The 15,011-nt window shown below is 42.2% G+C and overlaps 1 protein-coding gene across 14 annotated transcripts in view; it reads left to right on the top strand.

The window, feature by feature from the left end:
* The window catches only part of LOC110529005 (CUGBP Elav-like family member 4), a 116,392-nt gene that overhangs the window by 15,610 nt on the left and 85,771 nt on the right, over positions 1 to 15,011 (top strand). The gene's annotated exons all lie outside the window — the stretch shown is intronic.

Below are 15,011 nucleotides of genomic sequence, written 5' to 3' on the forward strand. Positions count from 1 at the left end.
TAAAAAATCAGGATACACTTCAATATGTTTTCAAGGAAACCTGTGGGATGCATTACAGCATATCCAATAGAAGCAATATTAGGGCAAGAACAGAAGATAAATCAAGCGAAAGTAAATCAAAGCATCCATTAAATTAGCATACATTTGTTCAATATCATGAATAATGAGCTAAATAAAGGTCTTATAAGCATCTGTGACAAGAAACAGGTACACAAGTATAAATCAAAATAGATAAAAGCTTTTAGTAGATACAAAATATCTAGTTAAGATCAACATTGGAACAAGGAACATAGGCCTAGCTAGTGTACCCATTGGTTTCTGATCCTAGAACTAGAGAGAGTGTTGATCTCTTGTTGATCCAGAACTAGTGACAGTGTACCTCTCTGCTGTTGATGCTAGAACTAGCAACAGTGTACCTCTTTGCTGTTGATCCTAGAACTTGCTACAGTGTGCCTGCTGTTGATCCTAGAACTAGCTACAGGGTACCTGCTGTTGATCCTAGGAGTAGTTACAGTGTACCTGCTGTTGATCCTAGAACTTGCTACACTGTACCTGCTGTTGATCCTAGAACTAGCTACAGGGTACCTGCTGTTGATCCTTGAACTAGCTACAGTGTACCTGCTGTTGATCCTAGAACTAGTTACAGTGTACCTGCTGTTGATCCTAGAACTAGTTACAGTGTACCTGCTGTTGATCCTAGAACTAGATACAGTGTACCTGCTGTTGATCCTATAACTAGCTACTATCCTAGAACTAGCTACAGGGTACCTGCGGTTGATTCTATAACTAGCTGTAATGTAGTTGTCTGCTGTTGATCCTATGAAGCAGAAGCCAAAGACTGTTGATCCTAGGACTAGCTACCTCTCTGCTGTTGATCCTATGGAGCGGAAGCCAAAGACTAAAGAGGCAACGCTTGTGTCATTATGTGAGGAAAGATATGCATTTATCCCTCTCGGAATTAACTTGTTATACCCATAACCGAGACTGGGGGAGTCTTTGCTTCAACTAGACTTCCTCTCCATCTCATTTCATTTCTATTTCATGCACCCAATAAAGAATGTACCAAGTTGACTTGTAAAAGGGAGGTCGGGAAGGGGTTGAGGCTTTTGGAATGATCTCCTTAATTATTCAAGGCAAAGTTTGATTCAGAAAATGGAGGACGATGAATAAGTCATGGGGAAGTTTGAGGTTTCGGTGGCAGTTTGGGGGTAAGGGTAAGAGTTGGTACGACTAAGGTCAAGTCTCAATCAAATTTATGATAGATGGAATACTAACTTCAGATATGCTTTTGGAAGGGGCAGGGTGGAGACTGAAAGAAATGAAGAGTGCATTAAGAGAGAGGTAAAGAGAGTGAAGCAGAGTGATAGAGGCAGAGAGAGAGAAAGAGAGAAACAGAGAGAGAGGCAGAGGGACTCCCAAAGACAGATGTCCCCCTCCCTGCAAGTAGATGACTCCTGGCTCCGTTCCACGGCAGGCTCTGACCCCTCTGTCCTTTGCTGTAATTTATAGGTTGCGTTTTGCAAGATTTAAGCACTAATCTGTAGCAATCACTGCCCTGGAAGGAAAATGACCTTCCTGCAATGGGAGCAGAATTCAGCCTCGCTGCTTGAAGCCGCCCCCAGGGGTGAATAAGCAAGCGCTCACCGATGTAGGCAGCCATTTTTTACAACGTGTTAATGTTGTTGTTGTGCCTATAATAGTACCTGCTGTTTTTCTCTGCTACACTTCATGTAAACTGCTTTCAGTTGGTTATCTCCTAGATAAGTGGATATTTGACCCACATAAGAAACATATGTTTAGGCACAAGGGTCAATATATATTAGGGGTTATTAGGGTTAAGGTTAGGTTGAGGAACAAGGGTGAGGTTAAGGTTAAGGTTAGGTATAGTTCCATTGATTTTAAGGTAAGATTTAAGTTAAGGGAAAGGCATGAAGGTTAGCATACTGCCGTTCGCCTCCATTAATTTCCTGCCGCTTAAATATATACTGCCTTTTTAGAAATGTGGGTTTTAGTTGGCGAAAGCTATGCAATGAGTAAACAATTATTTACGCGGTGGAATGTTTATTTTGAAGATAATGTATGCTGTAGTTCAGAATATATACATGATATGTGTACATTAATTAATGCATCAATGCCACGATATCAATATTACGATTTGTGGCCTCTGCCTCAATATAGATCTGTGTGTAAGAAAATGGCTGTGTGTGTGTGTGTGTGTGTGTGTGTGAGAGAGATACAGGAGACTACTTGGCTCAGCGGCCAGTGGGCTCAGCTGGATCTCTGCTTGGCCATTCAGCACATAACTCAACGAACAAGTCAGCCCAGGAATGATTTGGAAAGAAACCCTTCAGCAAATTATTTCATGGCTTCTGAGATCTCTCGCTAGCACCACTTGTAGGTTTCTAGACTCTAAAAAATTATTTACAGTAAAGGACACAATGGTCCCTCCGGACAGGGCATAGTCCTACTAATTCTGGACAGGGGTTGCCAGTTACCACCGTGTACTGGTCTGACTGAGACCTGCTGGCAATGCTTAGGATAAAAATGGCAAAATGGACCTCCATTTGCATCAAGGTGAAATAAGTTTCTAGATGTGATATTACGTTGCACGATACCATTACATTAAACGTGACCAATGGGCATGTCATGCTGTACATGTACGTTAATGTTCTATGGTACAGCAAGGATCAGACACCTACTAGCCAATGTTTTGATCATCTAACCAATCAATTTTGCAGAGTTCCATTCTTCCACCCACATTTTCCTCCAATGTGAAATGTAAAAACTCAGTGATTCCAATCTGCATTTCAATGTCCCAATTTGTCCAAGAGGGAGTTGCAGCCTTCTAAGTGAGCTGGATAAAAGCATCTGCCAAATGGCTAAATATTTATAATTATCTGCAGCTCAAGAGCCGATAAAAGGACTGAAAATCGACTGCCTGTGCCAGCGGCCTCATTAGTCAGACGACAACAGAATGTCTCTCCACCGAGGCAGGGAGGGAGGGTAACCAAAGTATTTTGGCTAGCAGACTTGGGCAGAAAATGATTGTATTTTGTAGTTTATTTGTAAATTCCAACTTTTCAAATCCTCGAGATATTCAAATATAGTTTAAATAGTTTCAACTAAAAGGCAACTATTTTCTTTGATATTCAAATACAGGTCCCAGAAAAACAAATAATATTTGAAAGCTGTCAAGGGAAACGGTGACTACTTTGAAGAATTTTAAATATAAATACATTTAGATTTAACACTTTTTTTTGGTTACTACATGATTCCATATGTGTTAGTTCATAGTTGTGATGTCTTCACTATTATTCTACAATGAAGAAAATAGTAAAAAATAAAGAGAAATCCTGTAATGAGTAGGTGTCCAAACCTTTGACTGGTTCTGTATTTTTACACAGTCAAAATGTGACAAATAGCCCCCAAAAAAGTATGATACATTTGTGACATTAATATTTAAAAAATGTAATCTAAAATGAATCAGTGCAGTAATATGAGATCTGTATGTAAAACATTTACATTTGACATTTTAGTAATTTAGCAGAATCTCTTATCTAGAGAGACAGTTAAAGTAAGATAGCTTGGTGAGACAACCACATGTCAAATTTACAGGACACAAAACTTGAGCTAAACAATGGATACATATCTTTTTGCAACAACACCCACTTTAACACACTTTAAAAATCAATGAATAAAATCTGACAACAGTAATATTTTACACACATACCTGGTATCCATAAGCAATCAATTCAGATGAAAAAACTCTAATCTGAAAAATGTGTATCACAAAAGTGAGTACACCCTTCACATTTTTGTAAATATTTGAGTATATCTTTTCATGTGACAACACTGAAGAAATGACACTGCTACAATGTAAAGTAGTGAGTGTACAGCTTGTATATCAGTGTAAATTTTCTGTCCCCTCAAAATAACTCAACACACAGCCATTAATGTCTAAACCGCTGGCAACAAAAGTGAGTACACCCCTAAGTGAAAATGTCCAAATTGGACCCAAAGTGTCAATATGTTGTGTGGTCACCATCATTTTCCAGCACTGCGTTAACCCTCTTGGGCATGGAGTTCACCAGAGCTTCACAGGTTGCCACTGGAGTCCTCTTCCACTCGACATCACAGAGCTGGTGGATGTTAGAGACCTTGCACTCCTCCACCTTCCATTTGAAAATGCCCCACAGATGCTCAATAGGGTTTAGGTCTGGAGACATGCTTGGCCAGTCCATCACCTTTACCCTCAGCTTCTTTAGCAAGGCAGTGGTCGTCTTGGAGGTGTGTTTGGGGTCGTTATCATATTGGAATACTGCCCTGCGGCCCAGTCTCCGAAGGGAGGGGATCATGCTCTGCTTCAGTATGTCACAGTACATGTTGGCATTCATGGTTCCCTCAATGAACTGTAGCTCCCCAGTGCCGGCAGCACTCATGCAGCCCCAGACCATGACACTCCCACCACCATGCTTGACTGAGGCAAGACACACTTGTCTTTGTACTCCTCACCTGGTTGCCGCCACACATGCTTGACACCATCTGAACCAAATAAGTTTATCTCATCAGACCACAGGACATAGTTCCAGTAATCCATGTCCTTAGTCTGCTTGTCTTCAGGAAACTGTTTGCGGGCTTTCTTGTGCTTCATCTTTAGAAGAGGCTTCCTTCTGGAACGACAGCCATGCAGACCAATTTGACCCCCCCACCCCTTCAACCTCTGCAGCAATGCTGGCAGCACTCATATGTCTATTTCCCAAAGACAACCTCTGGATATGACGCTGAGCACATGCACTCAACTTCTTTGGTCGACCATGGCGAGGCCTGTTCTGAGTGGAACCTGTCCAGTTAAACCGCTGTATGGTCTTGGCCACCGTGCTGCAGCTCAGTTTCAGGGTCTTGGCAATATTCTTATAGCCCAGGCCATCTTTACGTAGAGCAACAATTATTTTTTTAAGATCCTCAGAGAGTTCTTTGCCATGAGGTGCCATGTTGAACTTCCAGTGACCAGTCAGTATGAGGGAATGTGAGAGCGATGACACCAAATTTAACACACCTGCTCCCCATTCACACCTGAGACCTTGTAACACTAACGAGTCACATGACACCGTGGAGGGAAAATGGCTAATTGGGCCCAATTTGGACATTTTCACTTAGGGGTGTACTCATTTTTGTTGCCAGCGGTTTAGACATGAATGGCTGTGTGTTGAGTTATTTTGAGGGGACAGCAAATTTACACTGTTATACAAGCTGTACACTCACTACTTTACATTGTAGCAAAGTGTCATTTCTTCAGTGTTGTCACATGAAAAGATGTACTCAAATATTTACTAAAATGTGAGGGGTGTACTCACTTTAGTGATATACTGTATATAGCATTTTGGAATTAGACTAGATAGATTGGAATAGTATAGTAAGTGGTTTGTGCTGTTTTCATTCTATTTCTATTTTCAACAAGTAGTTCCAGATACAGCCCTGCCACTTGTTGAAGGCAAACAATAGTCTCAGAAAAGTAGTCACTTCCTGAGATCTGTATTCAAAAATAAGTTTTTTAATTAGTTGCTTTCTCAGATCTGTATTCTAATAGTATACAAAAGTAGTTACTTTCTGAGATCTGTATTAAAATAGTTTTGAAAGGTATTCACTCCCTGGGATCTGAATTCAAATATTTTTTAAATGTAGTCCTTTTTTGGGGATCTTTAAATAATTGTTGTTACCTCCAAAGTAACTATTTGTTCCCCTGAAAAATGGTTATTTCCACAAAGCCTAGTTAAAACTCACAGCTAGGCAGTTAAAAAACAAGTTAGAAAGCCTTTTTCTCAAACCACACCGCTTTGTATTTAGAATGATAAAAGCTGCTTAATGTGCAAATGCTAATATGCTAATGTGGGATGATATCGTATGATTATGTGTTTATGAAGGAATGGTGGAATGATTCAGTGCTGTGTTTGTTGATCTTATTCATTGACATAAGACAGAGGAGGGATAACTAACTGTTGTGTGTTTGCATGGTACATATGTAAATATGAAAATCCCTGTGTGTCTTTCATGTGCCCTTCCTTTAATGATTGGTACTCCATGTTAGCCTTGCAAACATCTTAATTGTGTTAAATGGAGGAAAAAAAGGGGCCAGATTAATTAAAAGCCATTAATGAAGGATTGTGTGGGGGAGGCTGCTATTCCCCGGATGGTGCTTTTGTTCACTTTGGCAAAGCGGGGGAGAGAGAGAACGGCTTCACCTTGAAACTGAAAGCACACCATGAAACAGGGTCATTGTGCCTCTTCCAAAAAAAAAAGCTTTTCTCTCTCTGTCTCTCGCTCTCTCTCTGGAAAGAATCACACACACACAAGCACACAAGCACACACACACACACACACACACACACACACACACACACACACACACACACACACACACACACACACACACACAAACACACTCCTCTGTGCTGCTGTCTCACTGGCACTCCCAATCCCTTTCTTTCTCAGTCTGCCCCCTTGTCTCCCTTTCTCTCACTCTTTCAATCTCTCACCTCACTGTATCGCTTGTTTTTCTGTCTTTCTCTCCCTCCCCCCCACTCTCCGTCTGAACGTCAGATAAGCTCACTGAGGGAGACATTAGAGGACTCTCCATCTGTGTATAAATAGTTTAGGATGAATTATTGAGGGACCTGGGGTTGCTAATAATCCCACAGGACCCATCTGACAATGACACGGAAGATGGAGGGAAAACAATTACGCAGGGTTTCTTTTTCGCAGGGATTGGATTGGAGTGGAGTGGTGGGGGGAGGAACGGGGGAATGCAGGAGTAAGGTGGGGCCTCCGGTTGTAGAACGGGATCCCCTCGCGGGTCCAACATCTTCGCTAATAAAGCAAATTAACTCTCCAGAATCAATTGGCCCAGGAGTAGCGTAATTTTCTTCCCGGGACGCAACAGGAAGTGTAATGATCCATGTTCCCTCTCCACCCCCCCTAGTCCTCCCCAAGTCGCCCCTGTTTGGAATGTCCTCTCGTCTTGTCTCCCCTGTGGAGGACGGGATAGGACAAGACGTCTCTCTGTCGAGGTGAAATAATAGGGCAGGAAAGCAGGAACGAGAGGAGGAGAGGAGAGAGGAGAGGAATATTAATGCTTGTGTTTAGGGTTGTAAGTGTTGTAATGGGAGGGCAGACCAACCCCTGTGTGTCAGACACAGACCCCTGCTCCTGTTTTTGACAAATTACTATTTTGTTGTTGTTTTCTTCTCGATTGTTAATGTGAAAGAACTGTGAGATGGAAAGGATTACGCTACAAAATTAGGTTGAAATATTACTGAAATATTTATCTGCACAAAGCACAAGTCCAATTGCCTGGGGAGCAACAACCTGCAAACATAGGAAACGAGGGGCCAATGAAGGGACAAGGTTAAATGGATTAGCTTCATTATTAATTAATGAACATTAATAAAATAATGTGTAATTAACTTAGCCTATGTCTTTGTGATGGTAATTTACTGTTTTAGAATTAGTAGACTGCACTATTTAAAATAATCACACACGTATTTACGAAACAATGACAGTGGGGAATAGGTATGAATGAGAGAATAATTCAAACTACTGACTAGTGACATTGAGAACTCATCAAAGTGTGCCTGTATGCATGTGTGTATGTATACAGTATACAGTGTATGCTGGTATGTGTCTGTTTCTGCTTTAACTTGTGCATGTGTGTGTGGGAGTGGGAGAGTGTGTGTGTGTGTGTGTGTGCGCGCCAGCATGTGAGTGTACGTGTGTGTGTGTGTGTGTCTCTGTGTGTGTGTGTGTGTGTGTGTGGTCCCCATCCCTCTCGGGAGCGAGGGGACGACGGCAACAACACTGTCCTAATGATGCATTTTCTACTCCATTGATTCAGTGGCTCTGCTCTCCAGTAAATCCTTCACATGCAACACATTAGAGCCAGCCCTTTTTCCTCCTTTGCCAATCGATTAACTAGAGCTTAGGTCTGCACCCCAAATGGCATTCTATTCCCAAATAGTACACTACTTTTGACCAGTGCCGATATCGTCCTACGGCATAGGGTGCCATTTTGGATGCAGGCTTGGAGTTGGCCCACTCGGGAAGCAGCATGCAGGGAGAGATGTGGTGCACTTATTGACCTCCACTATCCACACACAGTGACATGCTGTTTCAATGTTCCTTTTTGTTAGTCTATGCCTTTTATAGGTTTTGACCTGACCAAGATCCAAACTGGGATCAAAATGTCATGATGCATGCCGTCACTTTTAGAATGTAGGCATTCAAAATGATCATTCATTAGTCTCTGAAACAGCTGCTGAATTATTAAGGCTTATTTTACGGAACAAAAAAACGGACATTTCTCTGCACAGTAATTGAAGATTTTATATTTGCGTACTCTGCTCCGAGCTCATATAGCATTTTTAATTCATCAAGGGTTTACTGCAGCCAAATACATATTTTAAGATGATATGGGGGTGGACATTGACTGTGTCTTGATAGTATAAGATAACTCCCTTTCCTTATATTGTTTCCTCAAAGCAAAGATCTGAAAGTGTTATAAGGAAACTAAGGAAATAAGGAAATATCAAGTCCATTCACCTGCCAGTGTTATTGAAAGAAAGGGGACTATAGCAAGATGTTGAATAATATATGGACACAGCCCTTGTACACACTGAGCCAAGGGATTGCTGATCTGCATTAAAGGGATACATGTCAAGAAATGATTTGGTTGGTTTGTTAGCCTTCCAACAAGTGACTGTGTTGCTATTGTATGCATTATAGAATAACATGGTCCATTCATTCATTTGCAATTAAGTATTTTGCTATATATATTGGTGTTGCAAAGGCTTTAGTAGTACAACACACAGAGAAGTGAGGCCTCACATAATAGTAATGTAGTCAGGTTTTTATGTCATAAAATCAATCTATAAACTGAAGTGAAGACGTATTTTGTGTATGGAGCAAAGGTTGTCCTTGGTCGTGCGTTTCAGGTCCAGATAGATGCAAACTGTCACGACTTCTGCTGAAGTCGGTCCCTCTCCTTGTTCGGGCGGTGTTCGGCGGTCGACGTTGCCGGTCTTCTAGCCATCATAGATCTATTTTTCATGTTGCATTTGTTTTGTCTGGATGTCGCACTCACCTGGTTTCAATTCCCTAATTACATGTTGTATATGTTCCCTCTGTTTCCCCCATGTCCTTGTCGGGAATTGTTTATTGTAAGTGCGTGTGCTTTATGTACTGGTGCGATACGGGTTTTGTGCCCATGTGTTTTGTTATTTTTGTATGCCGGTAGTTATGTACATTAAACGGATCCGGCTATTTACCCAGTTCTGCTCTCCTGCGTTTGACTTCATGCCTCCAGTTACGCACCCCTTGACATGAACAAAACAGAGATGAGAGATCTGGAGATTTCTATTGACTGGCTGAATAAAGTTTCAAGGCAATGATTTTCTTTCAGAGTTCCTTATGTGCAAGGGTGTATAGAGTCATTTCATGCAATTGACTCTTAAGGCTCTATCTGAAATGGTCTAATAGTTTAAAGAGCATTGAGAAACACAAAGAGGAAAACAGCTACAACTTTTTATTTCCCGTTTCGTGATTCTAGAATAAATGGACAAAAGATAATTTGGGCGAAAACATTGGAATGAGAACTAATGGTAACACTTATTAGTAGATGAATGATAATAGCAAGTCTCATGATCTCACATCTTTTAAATCATAATTATGACTGGGTAAAAGTAGACTCTATGACAGAGGGACCGGCTTAATTGATGCCAGTAAATCTTCAGTTTGACATCTCTTGTGACAAAAGAGAAGAGAGTTTGGCCACTTGGCAGTAAACATTATTACCACGACAGCTGTTTCTCAAACAATCACTAGTAAGATGATGACAAAGCACGTAATTGGAAGAGTAGTGGTGTCTTTCCAACCTGTCTTTTGTACTTTTTAGACCTTGTGTCTTTCAATCCCTGTTTCCATTTTACTCCCTTCTGTCTTTCTCTTTTTCTTTCTTTCTCTCTCGGTGGGTGTGTCCCCCTTTAGGGTGTCTGCAGTGGTTGAGATAAGAGGCGAGTGTAGGACACAGGGGAATGGTGTTCACAGAAGCTAGGTGATCTTATCTTCACTCCCTCTCTCTCTCTACCTTTATCTACCTCTCTCTCATCCCCCTCTTCATCTATACTCTCTCTTTCGCTTAGCCTCTTTCCCTTCACCGCTTTCTTCTCCCTTCTCTCCCCCTGCTTTCTCCTGTTCCTTTAAATGCCCTTATCTCTACCTCTCTCACTCTCTCTCTTTTTTTCTCTCTAATTCAACATCTCTGTCCTTCCCCTCTGCACTGTTGTTGATTTGAATTTGAGGCGTTGTGAACCAATGTAAGGCAACAAATTATGACTGCCTATCAATTTCTACTACCAGTATGTCATGTGCGGACAAGATACCCCCATGGCTATTCAACTCAATGGATTCCCCATTCACCGAGCAGAGAGGACATTGGATTCAGGAAAATCGAGAGGGGGAGGGATGTGCCTCTCCATCAACAGCAAATGGTGTGCTGACTCTAGCAGAGTGGAAGTCTTGACCCTATTGTTCAGCCGTCTTGGAATACCTGATGGTCAAACGCTGACCCTTCTACCTCCCAAGAGAGTTTTCAGCTGTTATCGTGACTGCTGTATATATTCTACCTCGGGACAAAAAAAAACAGCAAGGTGGCACTTAATAAACTGTATTAGGCTATAAACACGTAGGAAATCATGCACCCGGAGGCTGCTAATCTGCTTGTTGGGGATTTTAATTCCACTTGGACACTTTATGCCCAACTTCCATCAACATGTCTCTTTTGGCACCAGGGCGAATTAATAACATTGTTACTCTATCCTTAAGCAAGCGTACAAGGCCCTCCCTCGTCCCCTTCAGCAAATCCGATCATGAGTCTATACTCCTGCTTCCTGTCTACAAGCAAAAGCTCAAACAGGAAGTACCCGTGATGCGCTCCTTAGAGAAATGGTCCGGAGGCTGTGCTGCTTTGTTAGCGCTGATTGTAATATGTTCCGGGACTCCGGCGATAGCATCGACGAGCTAACCACCTCCGTCACCGGCTTCATTAGGAAATGCATCACCGTCATTAGACCTACAGTGAAGGTTTGCCGCTTCCCCAATCAAACGCCCTGGATTAATACCGAGATTGGCGCTAAATTAAAGGACAGGGCTACCGCACACAGGGCTATCGCAGCCAACCCCAAGGCTACAGCTGAGGACACAAACAAGTACAAGAAGTCCCACTAAGACCTCCACAGAGCCATCAAACAAGCAAAAGGACAGTATACAAACAAGGTGGAATCCTATTACACAGGCTCCGATGCCCGCAGCATGAGGCAGGGGCTACAGTCCATTACGGATTACTAAGAAAGACCCAGCTTGAATCTGCGCAACATTGTCTCTCTACCAGACGAAAAATAACACTGAGCAGTGCATGAGGGCCCCCGCCAACACCGGGATCTTGCTCTCTGAGGCCAACTTGAATAATGTTTTTAATCAGGTCGACACTCACAAGGCCGAGGGGCTGGACAGTATTCCTGGACGCGTTCTCAGAGCATGCACAGAAACCAAATAGAATCATCAAATCAAATGTTATTAGTCATGTGTTTCATAAACAACGGGTGTAGTCTAACAGTAAAATGCTTACTTATGGGCCCTTCCCAACAATGCAGAGAGAAAAAAAAAAGAAATTATTTAAAAATAATAACACAAGGAATAAATACATATTGAGTAATGACAAAATGGCTATATACACAAGGTACCAGAAGTGCAGGGGTATGAGGTTATTGAGGTAAATACAGTTCATTTGGAAATTATTCAGACCCCTTCACTTTTTCCACATTTTGTTACATTACAGCTTTATTCTAAAATATATATATTTTTTAAATCCCTCATCGATGTACACAGAATAGCCCATAATGACAAAGTGAAAACAGGCTATTCGAAAAAACAGAAATATATTTTTTTACGTACGTATTCAGAATCTTTGCTATGAGACTCAAAATTGAGCTCAGGTGCATCCTGTTTCCATTGACCATCCTTGAGATGTTTCTACAACTTGATTGGAGTTGCACCATTGAAGGTTCCCAAGAACACAGTGGCCTCCATCATTAAATGGAAGAAGCTTGGAACCATCAAGACCCTTCCTAGACCCTTCCTAGAGCTGGTCACCCGGCCAAATTGAGCAATAGGGGGAGAAGGGTCTTGGTCTGGGAGGTGACCAAGAACACAATGGTCGCTCGGACAAAGCTCGGTTTTCCTCTGTGAAGACCATCTCTGCAGCACTCCACCAATCAGGCCTTTATTGTAGAGTGGCCAGACGGAAGCCACTCCTCACTCCCAGGAAGACTTGAGGCTGTAATCGCTACCAAAGGTGCTTCAACAAAGTACTGAGTAAAGAATCGGAATACTTAATGTGCAATTTGCAATCGAAATGTGCAATTTCTGTTTTTTGATTTGAATAAATTAGCAAAGATTTCTAAAAACCTGTTTTCACTTTGTCATTATGGGGTATTGTGTGTAGATTGATGGGGGAAAAAACAATTTAATCAATTTTAGAATAAGGCTGTAACATAACAAAATGTGGAAAAAGTCAAGCGGTCTGAATACTTTCTGAATGCCCTGTACATACAGTATAGGTAGGGATAAAGTGACTGGGCAAAAGGATAGCTAATAAACATTAGCAGCAGTGTATGTGATGAGTCAAAAGAGTTAGTCCAAAAAGGGTCAATGCAGATTGTCCTGATAGCTATTGGCTAAGTATTTAACTAACTATTTAGCAGTCTTATACCTTTAGAGTAGAAGCGTTCAGGGTCCTGTTGGTTCCATGCTTGGTGCATCGGTACATCATGCCGTGTGGTAGCAGAGAGAACAGTCTATGACTTGGGTGGCTGGAGTTTTTTTTTTGTCAAAGACTCCTGGCAGGTATATTCACGGTCATTTTCAACCTCTCCTTGTCCCAGCCTGTAATCCCCACGTCTCAATCTGACCACCATCATTCCTGTTCCCAAAAACTCTAAGGCTACCTGCAAAAATGACTAACGCCCTGTTCTGAAAGGCTGGTTATGGCACATATTAACTTCATCATCCAAGACACTCTAGATCCCCTCCATTTTGCATACCGCCCCAACAGATTCATAGACGACGGAATCTCAATTGCACTCCACACTTCCCTCAACCACCTAGATAAGAGGAATGCCTTTGTGAGAATGCTGTTCATTGACTACAGCTCAGCGTTCAACACCATTGTCCCCTCCAACCTCGTCACCAAGCTTAGGACCCTGGGACTGATCACCTGTCTTTGTAACTGGATCCTGGATTTGCTGACACGACGGTGGTAGGCCTGATCACTGGCAATGATAAGACATCCTATAGGGATTAGGTCAGTGACCTGGCAGTGTGGTGCAACAGGACAACAACCTCTCCCTCAGAGAATGCCCGTATCCACATCAACTGGGCTGTAGGGGAGAGGGTTGAGAGCTTCAAGTTCCTCAGTGTCCAAATCACTAAGGACTTAAAAGGGTCCACACACAAGCACATAGTCAACCTACTCAGGAGGTTGAAAAGATTTGGCATTGGCCATCAAATCCTCAAAAGGCTATGTCTGTCTGTATGTCTGTCTGTCTGTCTGTCTGTCTGTCTGTCTGTCTGTCTGTCTGTCTGTCTGTCTGTCTGTCTGTCTGTCTGTCTGTCTGTCTGTCTGTCTGTCTGTCTGTCTGTCTGTCTGTGTGTGTGTGTGTGTGTGTGTGTGTGTGTGTGTGTGTGTGTGTGTGTGTGTGTGTGTGTGTGTGTGTGTGTGATAAAGACTTGATAAATGGCCGTATCAACACAATTGTGTGTATGGAAATCGCGCAGATTTGTGCCTCTCATTTTGAGTGGCTGCTTGGGCTGCTGTGTAACCCTAACCCTTTCAGACACTTACTTGAAATAATGGGCCTGCAGCCTAATTCAAGATGGCACCGTGGGTTGGACATGCCTCCAACCATACCCATACAGCAGCCCTAAAGCGTCAATCAGCATTTGAAACAATAACAATGTGCCTCCCCGCCCCTGTTTCGTTAAAAAGCTGAGGAATGGCAGGTAGCCTAGTGGATAAGAGTGTTTAGTCAATAACTGAAAGGTCGCTGGTTTGAATCCCTGAGCCAACTAGGTGAAAAATCATCTGTCAATGTGCCTTTGAGAAAGGTACTTAACCCCAATTGCTCCTGTAAGTTTCTCTGGATAAGGGTGGCTGCTAAATGTAAAAATGGATGGGGTTGGAGAAATGTAACCACTCTTAAATTCATAGACAGAACTACGGATGCAAGGACTAACCATCCAATATTTAACCAAGGCCCATAGTAATGTACTTAATAGGGAATATGATGCTATTTGGGATGCAAGCTAAATTTTAGAGGTCTATGAGTAGGGATGTTACTTGAATGTTTGCATAACGTTTTCAAATGTCCTCTGAACATGGTTCCATGGTTTCTTGTGTTACGTATATATTTGCACATGGAGGGTCTCCATAATAACATTTACAATCAAAAGTTGGACAGTTCTAAATAAGATTCCCTTTAGTTGACATAGCTGATACTATGTCAGCCTTATGACAGCACTACATAGGCTTTCTGTCAAGGGGGCCTGTGTGAGTGACATGTTTCCGAGGTATCTCTTCGTTTGCCTGAGTCCCTGGCATTCCTCTGGCAGCCCCCTCACGTCAGCCAGGTGCTAAGGAAACAAGGGATTGTGGGAACATATAGAGCGGAGAGAGAGGCTGTCAGGGAAATGTCTGCCTTGTCACAGCAAAGTGAGGACTGACACACACCGATGGACGACTGGATAACCGCAGACTTAGACTGGCAGGGAGAGAGAGGGCGAGCCACATCAGATTTGACATGTTATGGAAGAAAGTAGCTACTGTAGCTAGATTAGCTTTCACACATTTCCAAATCTCTGCTACATAAGAAGTGGCAATAGGGAAAGTAAATAGTTCCTCATATATA

Source organism: Oncorhynchus mykiss, chromosome 7 (genome assembly GCF_057628025.1).
Source record: "Oncorhynchus mykiss isolate SJ-2025 chromosome 7, ASM5762802v1, whole genome shotgun sequence".
In the NCBI taxonomy this organism is placed as follows: Eukaryota; Metazoa; Chordata; class Actinopteri; order Salmoniformes; family Salmonidae; genus Oncorhynchus; species Oncorhynchus mykiss.